The sequence below is a fragment of the Garra rufa genome, chromosome 6, assembly GCF_049309525.1.
Source record: "Garra rufa chromosome 6, GarRuf1.0, whole genome shotgun sequence".
NCBI lineage: Eukaryota > Metazoa > Chordata > Actinopteri > Cypriniformes > Cyprinidae > Garra > Garra rufa.
In genome coordinates this window covers 27,538,534-27,553,419 of record NC_133366.1, presented here as the reverse complement: position 1 = coordinate 27,553,419, position 14,886 = coordinate 27,538,534, and the positions used below count along the sequence as shown (strand labels likewise).

The 14,886-nt window shown below is 32.4% G+C and overlaps 1 long non-coding RNA gene across 1 annotated transcript; it reads right to left on the bottom strand.

The window, feature by feature from the left end:
• Positions 1-11,755: 11,755 nt before the first annotated feature.
• On the bottom strand, positions 11,756-13,982 carry LOC141335998 (uncharacterized). Its single transcript, XR_012355664.1, has 3 exons — positions 13,896-13,982; positions 13,532-13,621; positions 11,756-12,744 (listed from the first exon to the last, which is right to left on the bottom strand). It is a non-coding gene; the product is annotated as an uncharacterized lncRNA (long non-coding RNA).
• Positions 13,983-14,886: the final 904 nt, after the last annotated feature.

The following is a 14,886-nucleotide window of genomic DNA, read 5'->3' as shown; positions in this document are numbered from 1 at the left end:
ACATGGAGTAAACAAAAATAAAGAAAGTATATTTATGTATTTGTTTACCATATAGTTCTGAGAGCTGAAGTGCTTTTTTTATTTTCTGAGATGTATCAAGGTGCACAGAGGTCTGTCTCACACTCACAGACACTCACACACACTCTCATACACTCGCACACACTTTCACACACTCACACACGCTCACACACACATACACACACGCACACTATAATATGCCGTTAAACTCCATAGAACTCTATGTAAAATCTGATGCTGCGCCAAAACTAACAATGCATGAAAGCCAATGTTCTTACTAATCTTTCACATGTCCAAGACTGTTAAAAAGGTAAAAAAAAAATCCAGGCCACAATTACCTTTTATATTGAAAATTAGTAATTTTGTGGGTTTTTTTTTTCCAAAATCAGTGACATCATTTAGGAATTTGGCAATTAAAGAGTTAAAATCCAGATTTTTTTTTTAAACATTTAGTATTTTTGAGCAGAGCAGAGGTTGATTAATAGATTTATGCAAATAAAATTTAAAAAAATATTTATCTGATACATTTTTACAGCAGTTTAAAGTAGTGGCTGTTTTCAGCCACGAAACATAACGAAAGGTTGTAAATTGAAACAATGCACAAGGGATATATATATATATATATATATATATATATATATATATATAAATATATATATATATATTGTGAAATATTATTACAGTATTTAATATAGTTTAAAATATAATTTATTCCTGTGATGCAAAGCTGAATTTTTATCAGCCATTACTTCAGTTTTCAGTGTTACATGATTCTTCATGTGCTGATTTAGTACTGTTATTATCAATGTTGGAAACAGTTGTGCTGCTAAATCATTTTTTTGGAAACTGATCAAGGATTCTTGATGAAAAAAGGTTACAAAAGAACAGCATTTATTCAAAATATAAGTCTTTTGTAACAATATATAAAACTTTGCTATCACTTTTTATCAATTCAACACGTCCTCTGTGAATAAAAGTAGGCTATTAATTTCTTTTTTAAAAAAAAAGAAAGAATAAACATTTACAGACCCCAAACATTTAAATCGTAGTTTATATTGTTACAAAAGATTTCTATTTTAAATAAATGCTGTTCTTTTCAACTTTTTATTTGAAAATCCTGGGAAAACAAAGACAGGTTCCAACAAAATATTAAGCAGCACAACTGTTTTTAACATTGATAATAAATCAGCATATTGAAAATTCAGCTTTGTATCACAGGAATAAAATACATTTTAAAATATTTTCACATATAAAACAGTTATTTTAAATTAAAATAATAATTTACAATATTACTTTTTTCTGTATTTTTGATCAAATAAATGCAGCCTCGATGAGCATAAGAAACGTCTTATAAAAAACATTAAAAATATTACTGGTTCCAAACTTTTGAGCGGCAGTGTGCATAAACCTAAATAAGAAATAAAACAGTTATCAGATAGGCATGTGTTCTATTCTGTGTCCTAAACTCTTGAAATATTGGTGTCTCATATTTTAAAGCAGTCAGTTTGAATAGAAATCAATCAAATTTGTATTTGCATGAAAATATTCAGATATAACCCCCTTTGTAATCGTTAGCATTTTCATAAGTAACTGTAATTTAATTACACATAACTGAAACAGATTACAGTTTTATTTTGTTAATATTTTAGTTACATGTAACTTACTCCTTAACATTGTTCAAATATTTTCAAATATTTTAGCTCGTCCGTATGATCAAGTGTCACTAAAGTCTGGAGTAATGGCTGATGAAAGTTCATCTTTTCATCACAAGAATAAATTATATCTTGTAATAATATTTCACAATATTACTTTTTGCTGTATTTTTGATCAAACAAATACAGCCTTAGTCAACAGAAGAGTTCATTTTTTTTGTTTCAAAGGCACTTAAATTAATAAATCATACTTGTCTTTTCATTGAGCTTTTTGAGTGTGTCCTGAGAAAATCAATCCAAATTAAATAATGGAGTTTGTCACGGTTCGTAGCACTTCGGACTCTTTGATGAGGTCATAAAATGCAAAGAATGTCGGTCACCAAGTGACACCAAGACTTTCTTTCTGTCTTTCTCTCACTTGCTTTCTTTTGTCTCCTCCTCTCCTTATGCTGTTCTCCCACTCTTTCTTTTTGTAGTACCTCAGCTTTGATGAAGTGATTTGCTGGAGTCTGTTTAATCTTTTTTTTTGTCACACCCTCAAAATATGGTACATATATAACACTAAAAAGAGTAACACTCTTTTTTGAATACTATCATGACCACATCCTTCCATCATTAATAGATTAAAAAATTATTGAAACTTGAAAACCACCAACTCTGAAACCATGACACATGTGACAAATGATCTTTTTAAGAGTGACTCATCAGATCTGCTTAATATCTGATCTTTAATATCAAATAAAATATAAAAATGAATCATTTTCATATTTCAAAACATCAAATCTCCATCATACTTTAAATATATGCAGTTTTTAAGCGACTTGTCAGATCTTTTTTTACACAAAACAAGTAACACAAAAAATATATATATTTTTCCAAGTTTTTTCCATAAATTGTTTTCATTCACTTAGCACTGTTTTTGAGTGAAAAAAAAACTTTGTTTGTAGAAAATTGTGCCAATTTTCATTCAAATACAGAGGAGCCTTTACAATATATATACAGTGCTGCTTGAAAAACTCTGAACCCTTTAGAATGTTCTGTATTTCTGCATAAATATGACCCAAAACATGAACACAGATTTTCGCACCGCAAGTCCTGTAGTAGACAAAGAGAACCTAATCAAACAAATGAGACAAAAATATGTTATTTGTCATTTATTTATTAAGAAAAATGATTCAGTGTTCCATATCTGTGAGTGGCAAAAGTATGTGAATCTTTGCTTTCAATATCTGGTGTGACCCCCTTTTGCAGCAATAACTGCAGGTAACATTCCTTGTAGCTGCTGATCAGTCCAACACAATGACTTGTAGGAATTTTAGTCCATTCTTCAATACAGAACCGCTTCAACTCTGTGAGGAAACTGTAGGTTTCCTCCTATGCACTGCATGCTTCAGGTCCATCCACAACATTTCAATTGGATTAAGGTCAAAACTTTGACTTGACTATTCTAAAACATGAACTTTGTTCTTCTTTAACCATTCTTTGGTAGAATGACTTGTGTGCTTGGGTTTGTTGTCTTGCTGCAAGACCCACTTTCTCTTGAGATTCAGTTTTCGGAAGGATGTCCTGACATTTTCCTTTAGTATTTGCTGGTATAATTCAGAATTCATTGTTCCATTAATGATAGCAAGCCGTCCTTGCTCAGATGCAGCAAAACAGCCCCAAACCATGATACAGCACTCTAAAGAATTGTTAGTTTAAAACAACTAAACTTGGGTTATTTGGCAACCCGCAATTGGGGTAAATATTGGACAGAACACATGCTGGGTTATTTTGACCCAGCTGGTTGGATAAAATGTTTTTACCCAACATGCTGGGTTGTATTATTTAAGTCAACTATTGTTTAATTTAAATTATTATATTGCTGGCTTAATGTGCTGGAAATGAAAAATCACACACAGAAATATAGCTGTAAGCAGCCATTACAGGGCCAAGCCCTTGAAGGGCTGTAGCACAGTGCAGAGCAGGAACAACAAAACCAGCAGAAATTGAATGAACGTGAAAAACAGCCGGTTCAGAATTATCGGTGAGAATGAACTAAGAACGAAACGTAATTTCTATATTAGGAGCAATATAGATTTGTATAAAGCAGATCAATATAATAAACAAATCCAAATACACAACATTTAACACTATTTTATAAAGTTGCACCATTCAGGACTCAACCCTGTTTTCTGACAAACTGTTCAGAAGTTATAAGCAAAAATGTGCATTTTTAGTATCTCACAACCCATAGGTGGTGGTGTTCCCAAACTTGGCATGGATGCTCAGGTAGTGGTTTCGATAAGACATACCAGGTTTCATTTCAATTGATCAAAGTTGTGCCGAGATATAGCCTCAGAACCAATTTTGTGTTAACCTTGTTAAGTTTGCAACATCATAACTTTTGAACAAAGATGAACAAAAAAATTTGGGGAAGAATTGGATCAATTTTAAAGGAGGAGTAGCGAAAAAACTGAATACCTTTCAAAATGGCCACTACAGTAATGGAAACCCCAAAGTTGGTCAGATTACTATACATGGCCATCATAATAAGTGTGCCAATTTTCATAATTTTCCTGTTCTGTTCATAGGGCTGCCATAGACCACTATTGGGAAAGAAGAAGAAGAATAAAAAAGAACGCCTACAGATATAATAGTGGCTACAGCCCTTCGGGGTTGGCCCCTAAATATAGAGGCAACAGCAATAATCAAAATATAAACATTTATTATTAAGCAAGAACAACCATGGACAAAAATGTAAGACAAATTGAATTTATTTGGGTGAATACAGCATAGTTTACAATATTACATACCATTAAACTTGTTTAAAAATCAATTTAGAAATCTAAAAGTAGCATTTTAATATAATGATGTATTAAACCATTATCTTTATTCACTTTTCACCGAAATAGTGCTAATTCTTGTGCCGGTGTGGTCACTGAAATCTGAACCGGTGATGGGCTGCTGTTCGCCAGGGATACTACGAACCTTAGACCGCCGTCTTGCGTTTCACTCGTAGTTGAAAGATGCCGTGACTGACTCTAGAACCTGCCCATAAGCAAACAGTACTGAAATTAGAGAACATATTTTAAGATCAAATTCAATTAAACTCAGTATTATAACTGTGTAAAACGTAACGTATTACAATATAATTCACAGCACAATATAGACTTTATAAATGAAATAAAATGTATAGAAACCTTTATTTTGCTAAAGAAGTGCATGGCAGCGCTGAGAACCGTGCTCTCCTGTAGAAGATGCAAAAAGCCTGTGCCCTGATGGTAACTTTAACAGCTGGGTTGTTTCGTCAGAGGCAGGCTCAACCCAGCACTTGGGTAGAAAAAAAAAACCCAGCATTAAAAATGACCCAACAGCTTAGTTACAGAAAAACTACACAGCACCTTGGTAAGAAATATGAACAATAACCTAATAAAATGACCCAGAAAGCTGAACCCAGGATTTGGAAAAAAATCAAAAATCAAAATAAAAAAAACCACCATGTTTCACAGATGGTATAAGGTTCTTAGGCTGGAATGCATTGTGTTCTTTTCTCCAAACATAAAGCTTCTCATTTAAACAAAAAAGTTCTATTCTAGTCTCATCTGTCCACAATACATTTCTCCAATAGCCCTCTGACATGTACACATGATCTTAAGCAAACTTCAGATGGGCAGCAATGTTCTTTTTGGAGAGCAGTGGCTTTCTTCTTGTAACTCCTCCAGCACACCATGGTTGTTCAGTGTTTTCCTGATGGTGGACTCATGAACATTAACATTAGTCTATGTGAGGAAGGCCTTTAGTTTCCAAAAAAGTTACCCTGGGGCCCTTTGCAACCTTCCGGACTGTTACACATCTTGCTTTTAGAGTGATCTTTGTTGGTGGACCACTGCTGGGGAGGGTAACAGTGGTCTTTAATTTCCTCCATTTGTACACAATCTGTCTGACTGTGGATTTGTCCAAACTCTTCGAAGAAGGTTTTGTAACCTTTACCATCCTGATGAGCAACAGCAATTTTTATTCTGACATTCTCCGAAATCTCCTTGTTTGTGTCATGATACACTTCCACAAACATGATCAAACTTTGATAGATCACTGTTCTCTTGATAAAACAGGGAAGGCACTGACACCGGAACATCCTACTGACTGAAAACACCTCTAAACAAATAGACTCTTATCTTACCTTTAAATTAACTGCTAATCCTAGAGATCCACATACTTTTCCACTCACATTTATGTAATACTGGATCATTTTGGACAAGAACATATTGGTGTCATTTGTTTGATGGGGTTCTCTTTGTCTACTTTTAAGACTTTTGCGAAAATCTGATTATGTTTTAGGTCATATTTATGCAGAAATATAGAACATTTTTAAGGGTTCACAAACTCTCAATATATATATATGGCCCATTCAACAGAACTGGTCCAAACTGCTGTCCCACAACCAAAAAACACATTTAAAAAGCATTCAAGCGTTCAAAGCAAAAGTATTCAAATCTTAGATGTTTACTAAGATCCTTTTAATTATCTATTGAAACCCCCAATAATATTTAAAATATTAGCATAAAATTATCATTTATTGGGTACTTTCAATTGGGAGGTGGCTGTCCCAAACCCTACCCCCTAAATTTCAACTTACGAAAATATTGAATTTTTGTTTCATTGTTGTTTTTAAAAGTATCTTTTTGATTTTTTTTTAAAAGTGAAGTTAAAAAAACTACCACTACCAAAAGAGTGAATGTTTTAAGTCCGTTGGCTGAGACTGATTTTTACTACACCCCTACATTTATCATCAGGATATAATCATGTGTTCCGCTCTCTCACAGCTACATGGTGATGTAGATAGGCCTTTTGAGGTAAATGTGTTCAAAAGTCTGAAAAAATCTGTGTGTAACTCTAAGGAACGTCACTACTGAACACCTTTTTTCTGCAATTAAGCACACTTTTTTAAGAGTTATTCCATTACATTTAGTTTTATGTACCACTGTTCAGAACTGTGCTAGCTAACTATGTGCTGATCTTTTTTGAGCTAGGTTTAAAAGTATCTAAAATTGTCACTACCACCAAACATTTTGTGGAGTTTCAGTAGTGACATCTTTGTTTTTGGGGTGTTTTTCTATAAATTTGTCACTACCGAAACAGTCACGACCAAAACATTATTTATTACTGTGTTTCGTAAAAAAAATGGAGGCGAGGACAAATATTAAAAAACTTTCTGAAAATACAATAAGAGAATCAACTGCACAATTACTAGAAATCTGTTCCTTGGATATAAGTCAAAGACAAAAAAGGCTTTAAGCAGAAAAACAATAAGTGTAATATTGCTTTAAATTGCTGTTAAAAAGTTTTCTGTTTAATTTAATTGCATTTTTGTTTTTCTGAGCAAAAAATAAATATCTTACATTTTTCCCTAATTTACAGAAGATACTCGAAGAAAATGCCATTCAGTGTAACGATCTTGTCAGGCATATTTACAACAAAAATCTATTTATGACATATTAAAAGACAAATTACTTTCACCCCAAATACTAATTAGTTCTAATTCTAATTTTTTTAAAATTTGCCACTATCCTAGGTGTTGCCCATTTGTCAGTAAGATTTTGTACTCATTTAAAACACAATAAAATTTAATATGCTCCCTTATTCTTTTATATATTCTTATATGTACAAGTCAGAAGCATGTTGTTTGACATTTTATTCTATAAAAACTTATTTGAAACCTTAAAAGTAGACACTTTACTTACATTTAATGTGCTTTCTATGGACATAGACATCACTTTTGTAAATTATTCTCTTTGATGGGGAAGTGTGTCCAAACTTTTGACTGGTAGTGTCTATATATATATATATATATATATATATATATATATAACCAATAGATAATATGAGGAATGTGATGATGGTCTTTGATTATATTGATCAAGGCAGTAGTCAATTTAATCTTTAGAATATCTTCATCTAAAAGTATAAGTCATGATTACGGATATTGTCCAAGGTTGTGCCGGAAATGGCCAACTGGCACATATTGTCTTAGCTTTTTTTGCCTCACCAAACACTTTTTGTCCCCCTTCTCTCTCTTTTATCTTTTTCTTTCTCTTTCCTCCGCCCACTACAACCACTCGCTCTCTTTTTCCCGTCACGGCTCTTCTGGAGTCTTTGTCCCTCCGTCACACCGCAGACGTTCGTCACTCCCCTTCTCCTTTTTTCCCCTCAACGCTTTTTTTTCTCTCTCTTGCTGTCTTTCTTATTTTCCTCCCTCTGTTTCTCACTCTTTCACCCCCTTTTCACCTGGAAAAGAGGGTCAGTTGTGGCCCTGTGTCTCTTGGGGCGTCCCGTCAGATTCTGATCAGTGGGGTGTCTCTTTGTCCTCTTTCAGTCAGGTCACAATAGGGCCGTGGAATGCCAGCGTGTCCGTGTCCAATCCTCACTTGCCCCACAATGTCCCTGTGTCTATAACGGATCGCACAATCTGGTTATTTGGTTTGCTAGCAGTCAATAAAAACGCAAGGCCTTGAAAAGATGACCCCGTCTAGCCTGTGAACCCCTCCCAGTTCTCGTACAGGTCCTCCCTCGAATCAGACCCTCCTGTGTCACGTTTGCTTTTCTCTTGCTTTATTTATGAAGAAGGATGGATGGTGGTTGTTCACTAATTAAGAGGACTGACTCATTGCATCTGTTGAATTTGATGTTGGTGTGCAAACCGTCCTGGTAGAATCATCTCTTGGTGCACATTTAGAGCAAATTCGTCTGTTCTCCCCTACATTATAACACATGATGGTGCTGAGTAATTGCAGATTGTGAGTAGTTCCTTTGGTAAAGTAGAAGTGGCCTTTAGAAGAGATCAGATTAGACTCCTAAAGTTAATTAATCCCACTTCATCCTGTTTCATACACTACACTGCCTTAATCCTCTCTAATGACTCCACTAAGACCTGTTTCATGTCCTCTCAGATTGTTTTGTAGTTTTGAGATTTGTTTTCCATTCAAATACTTTGTGACTTGACTGAAATGGCGCCACTGAAGTGTAAATAAGAATGGCAATGTTATAGGGTCACTATGTACAGTTAATCTCTGTTCTATCTTGGGGTTAATTATGCAATGAGTCCCAGTAAGTCTTGCTCTGATTGACACTGGAGGGCGTTTGGAAGCATGGATGATGGGATTTAGACCCTATTGAAGTCACTAAGGGTTCTTGACACCCTCAAGAGAAGCAGCTATCAACTACTTCATTTAAAGCCTCTTAAGAGCTGTAGGACACACATCCTTCACTTTTACCATCCCATCTTAAATGGAGTTTATCTATTATATGTTGATTTTCAACACAAAGTTTATTTGATTGTGGAAATTAAGCTGTATTCTATTCTATTCTATTCTATTCTATTCTATTCTATTCTATTCTGTTCTATTCTATGATGTTTTGTTGTGATGCATAGTATATCAATACCATTTCAGTTATCATATGATATTTTAAATTTTTAAAATTTATCTGTATTGGATTGGGTGTTTAATTGTGCATGTTAATTTCCATATTGTAACATTTTATGTTTACATTTGCCATCACTTAACACTCCCTAAAAAATGATCTTAAAAACTGAACTTTGGCCAATCTCAATATATATATATAATATATATATATATTTTTGTAGTGTAGATGTTATGTTGTTATTTTTAAAAATCATTTGTGTACACTAGTGGTTAGTAATTTCGACAAATTTTATTGTATTTTATTTTATTTATTTTATATTGATTGATTGAGTGACTGATTAATTAGATTAATTAATTAATTAAATGTATTTACTTACTTACTTGCTTTCTTTTTTTCTTTTTTCAGTTTATTTTATTAACAGAAATTGGTAGTGTTGCCCCGGGTTGTTGTAGTAAACTAAACTAAAACTAAAAACTTAAATGTTAAATGAAATAAAATAAAATATTTATCAAATAAAATTTATTTCTGCTAGTTGCAATTTAATTTAACTTGATGTACTAAAATAACTAAAACTAAAAAAACTATATCTTAATAAAATATAAAAAAATAAAAAAGACAAAACAAAATTACTAAAACTGTAACTAAAATAAAAATGTAAACTATTCAAAACAATTCAAAATCTTTAAAAAAAAGAATAGTATGTTAATTATATACTATTGTAATAAATATACACTAAATAACACTGTGTTGGCATATTAATTATAATTGTAAGATTAATTATAAGATTCACAATTCAGAATTTTTTTTATATATTTAGATAAAAAATATATTAATGGGGAAAAGAAATATGATTTATTTGTGATTTTTTTTTTACATTTTAATAGTCTTAATATTTTATTAATATAATTATACATATATTTTGAATTTACCACAGTTATAAACCATTCAATTTAGTTTCTAAAATTAAAATAATATAGAATAGTTTCATTATTTATTTATTTTTCCTTATTTTATGTCTGTTGGTATGAATGCCTGTTTGCACCACTGAATAAAAAATAAAAAAGGTAGGGTTTTTTTTTCGTAGAATTCCATGATACAAAATTACTTTTTTAGAGACATAAACTCGCAATTGCGAGATATAAACTCAGAAAATAAAGAAATAAAGAGATAAAAACTCACAATTCTGCCTTTTTATTCGCAATTGTGAGTTTATATCTCACAATTTTGACTTTTTCTTTTTCTCAGAATTGTGAGATATAAACTTGCAATTGCGAGTTATAAAGTCAGAATTGTGAGATATAATTTGCAATTCTAAGACAGAAGTCACAACTGCAAGAAATAAAAAAGTTATTATTTGTGAATTTATATCTCACAATTCTGAGAAAAACAGTCAGAATTGTGAGTTTGCAATTCTGAGAAATTTTTTTTAATATTGTGAGATGTAAACTTGCAATTACAAGAAAAAAAGGCAGAATTGTGAGTTTTTAATCTCGCAGTTCTGACTTTATAACTCACAGTTGCGAGTTTATGTCTGACAACTCTAAAAACAAAAAAATTGTATCATGGATTTCTAAGAAAAAAATTGCCTTTTTTTTCAATTACAAGAAAAAAAAGTCAGAATTGTGAGCTTAAAAAGTCGCAGTTTCCTTTTTTTTTATTTTTTATTCAGTGGTGGAAATGAGTTTCCATATGTTGAGATTCTCACGACTGCACAAAAACAATTTATTTATGTATTTTGCTTTATCAAATATCTAGCCATAACAAAAATATGAAACAATTTGATCTTATGGAAAAGAATTTCTAACTAAAAATGACTGCTTTAATCTAGTATGTGTAGTGAAAAACACAGACTCTGCAACTTTAGCAGATTTTGCATATTAGCAGAATCTCAGTTACATCATAAACTGATGGACCTCAGAGAGTGTTTATCCTTCAACCCTCTGGCTTTACTTTGTTTTCACTTCTCTATAAATATCATACCTAAATGGTATATTTATGTATGCTTAATACTAAAACATCTAATAAAACTACTTCACTACAAACCCTTTTTTTCAGTTCTGAGGCAAAACAGCAGTGTAGCTTGTAGTTTCAGAAGCAATTATTATGTCATCCCCTAGCAGTGAACCAGACGTTTAAAATAAGCATATCATATAGTTTCCACTGTGCGAACCCATAATACCCTGGAAAGAAATTGGCATTTTGACCTGAGACAATCTTCACAGCTAGAGACTCCATTAGTGTCCTCTTTGCCTGTGGCTCCAGCATTAGTCTGTTACTTGCAGTTATGTGAAGATAATGCTGAACTAAAGCCTACACTGTAAAAAGTTTGCTGTAAATTTTACAGTAACTTACTGGCAGCTGGATGCCAGTAAGTTACTGTAAAAATGTTTACAGTATTATTACTGTAAGTGCATTTACAGTACTAAAAGGTATTTACTGTAATTTCATTTACAGTATTTTTACTGTAATTTCATTTACAGTGTTTTTACTGTATCTTCAATTACAGTATTTTTACTGTATTTTCAATTACAGTATCAGTACTATAGAGTTTATTTTCATTTATTTTAAACATTTTTTACCTGTAAAAACAATCCAATTAACCTACAGCACTGTAATTCAAGATTTTTACCACCCCAACCCCATAAAAATCACAATAACTCATAAGCATTAGTTCTGATAATATTCTTTTTAATTGTTGAACATTTTCTTTTTAAAAGTACAGAGACTTTGTATCATGGCAAACATACACATACTGAAAAGCAAAAATAAGTAAGTACACTACCAGTCATAAGTTTTTGAACACTAAGATTTTTTTAAAGAATTCTCTTCTGCTTACCAAGCCTGCATTAATTTGATCCAAATTTAATTTATTCCTTTGATCAAAGCTGAATTTTCAGCATCATTACTCGTCTTCAGTATCACATGATCCTTCAGAAATCATTCTAGTATGCTGATAAACATTTTATTTAATTTTTAGATTTTTCAGGATTCTTTGATGAATAGAAAGATATTATTTAGCAAGGATGATTTAAATTGATCAAAAGTGATAATAAAGACATTCATAATGTTACAAACTATTTCTATTTCAGATAAATGCTGTTTATCTGAACTTTCTATTCATCAAAGAAACCTGAAAAAAATGTACTCCACTGTTTTTAGCATTATAATAATTTCAGCAACATCATAATAATAGTTTTTGAGCAGAAAATCAAATTATTAGAATGATTTCTGAAGGATCATGTGACTGCAGTAATGATGCTAAAAATTAAGCTTTGATCACAGCAATAAATTACATTTTAAAATATATTCAAAAAGAAAACAGTTATTTTAAATAATAAAAATGGTTCAAAAGTGTATTGTTTTTGCTGTACTTTGGATCAAATGAATGCAGGCTTAGTGAGCAGAAGAGACCTTCTTTAAAAACATTTAAAATCTTACTGTTCAAAAGCTTTGTCTGGTAGTGTAAATAAAATAAAATCATACAGTAAAAATGTGTTTGTGTTGTGTTAAATTTTAGTAGTTTTGAGTCAAAGTTGACAAGCTCTCTGATGAGAAACGGCAGAATGGGATTCAGGCTGATGCTTGCTGTTTGCACCCTCTTTCCAGAAGTCCATCTGATCTGTGACTGTCAATGCATTTGCTGCCACAAAGGTTGACTGTCTGAACGAACCTGCAAGCACAAGAAAAACAGTGTTTAAAGAATTTGCCTCAACTGTCAAACTTGGTGCTGTATGCATTTTAAAAAAAATTATATACTACATACGAACGCAGTAGTAAGAAAAAAAACTGAAGAAACTTTTTCTTGAAATTTTTTATAAATAATTTTATGAATGGGTCAGTAAGTCACTGATTCTAGGTGTTTAAAAAAGGTAAATTCATTCAGTAATGAAACACTGCTGTGTGCAGAGATGCACAACATGGCTTTGTTAAGAACCGTTTTTACTAAATGGAGCAAAAAGACAATATTTTCTTCTTGATTTAAATCACTTAATATTACATTCTTGTTTATTGAATTTTGTTGCCCTGACACTTAGTAAAGTCTGCCACAGACCATGCTAAATGCTAACCAATCTGTTCATATAAACATTCTAAACAGGTGTGTGTTTCCTAGAAAGTCTGTGCATATAATAGGCCTACTATGATTAAAAATCTATATTTGTTGCTTTACAGTAACAATAATCTAAATTGACAGACAGTAAGATTGCTATTATGAATTTAAAGGTTACAGTAAGTTAAAGATACCTGAAGCAGCTGCATTTTGCTGTTTAAATGCTGGTTTAATAGAAATAATTTTAATGCGCATGCAAACTCAATCTTGATGGTAATAAAAAACATTCCCAGGAAATAAATACCTTACAAATGTGTACTTTAAATACAATATAACTTGCTTAGGATAAAAGCATCTGAAAAATGCATGAATGTAAATGCAATGTAAAACAAAATATGTTTTAGGTTACCTTATTCTGCATGTCTGTAAAATGGACAGCTGGCTGTATGATGATTCTGCATCTGATGGTCAGCATCCAGTTAGTGCTTGGAGAAATCTCCTGTAACAGACAGTGTCACAACACCCTTTTAGTGTTACTATAGTTTATGATCAGAAAAGACAACTACTGTACAGTAATAAAATTTACATTTTTAATAAAATAAACATTTATAATATTTATTAGCAAAACTTGCTATATTAATATATTGCTAGCTCGTTACTCTCTTTAAAAAGTTAACCTGTTCTGCAAGTCAGTGGAGAACAGCAGCCTGTGGCTAATTTGGCTAATTTAGTAACGTTAACATTAACTTAGTTAAATTGAAGGGGAAGCTCACCTGTTGTTTGCACCGCGACGACGGCAATCACCAGAAAAGACTCTAATACACCTCCGATGCAGACGACATGACCACGAGACCACAAACTTGAAAATAAAACACAAAAGATGCAGTTAACCGCGGTGTTCAGTTTTACCTCAGTGTTTCATGTTAGCGCGCTGTTTATGTCACGTCTGTCACTGAAGGGACCGTCTATAAAGTTACATACGACATTCATACACACATTTCTTACTTAAACATCATTTGAAGAGAATTACCTTGCTAGCTATAAAGAGGCAGCGTTTAAAAGATATTATGCTGCTCTGTGACTAACGTTAAGTTTGTCAACTTCGGCTTACTGACATTATTAGCTTACCAGTTCATGTTATCGTCGATACTATGGCAGTCATTCACAGAAGAAGATCCAAAATACACCTCCGCGCTCCGACTTTACAGACGACATCCAGACCAGAAACTTGAAAATAACAAACAAAAGTAGGGCTTGAAAATACAGTTTAAAATCTCCACAGAAACAGTGGTGTTGCTTAACGCACTTTACCTCAGTATTTCACCTCAGTTTGCTGTTAAGCTTGAGTAAGGGCTCGTCAGACGAACTAACTTGCATTAAAGGGCAGCTGAATATACAAACGTGTTTCTCAGTTTAAATAAAGTTTATTTCGACTAATATAGGTCACCTTAATTTACTCACCAGTCCATGTTTTCACCGTTATGGCGGCGCCCCGGCCGTCAGTCAGAAAAAAAAGGCTACCGACATGAAAAACACGATGAATATTGTTAGTTTGCTGTTAACAAGTGAAAACAAATTAAAATTGTTCAGTTTTTCATAAAACAGAAATAATATACTAACCTTTTTGTCGAGTTATTGATGCAACATTTCTCTTTTGTCCTTTTTACCGCCACTTCCTCTCAACAGGAGAAAAAAAAATCTCCCTTGCCATTGGTCAATTTTTCGCGGGCAAGTTCACTACTGTAAACGGATTTACAGTAGTGG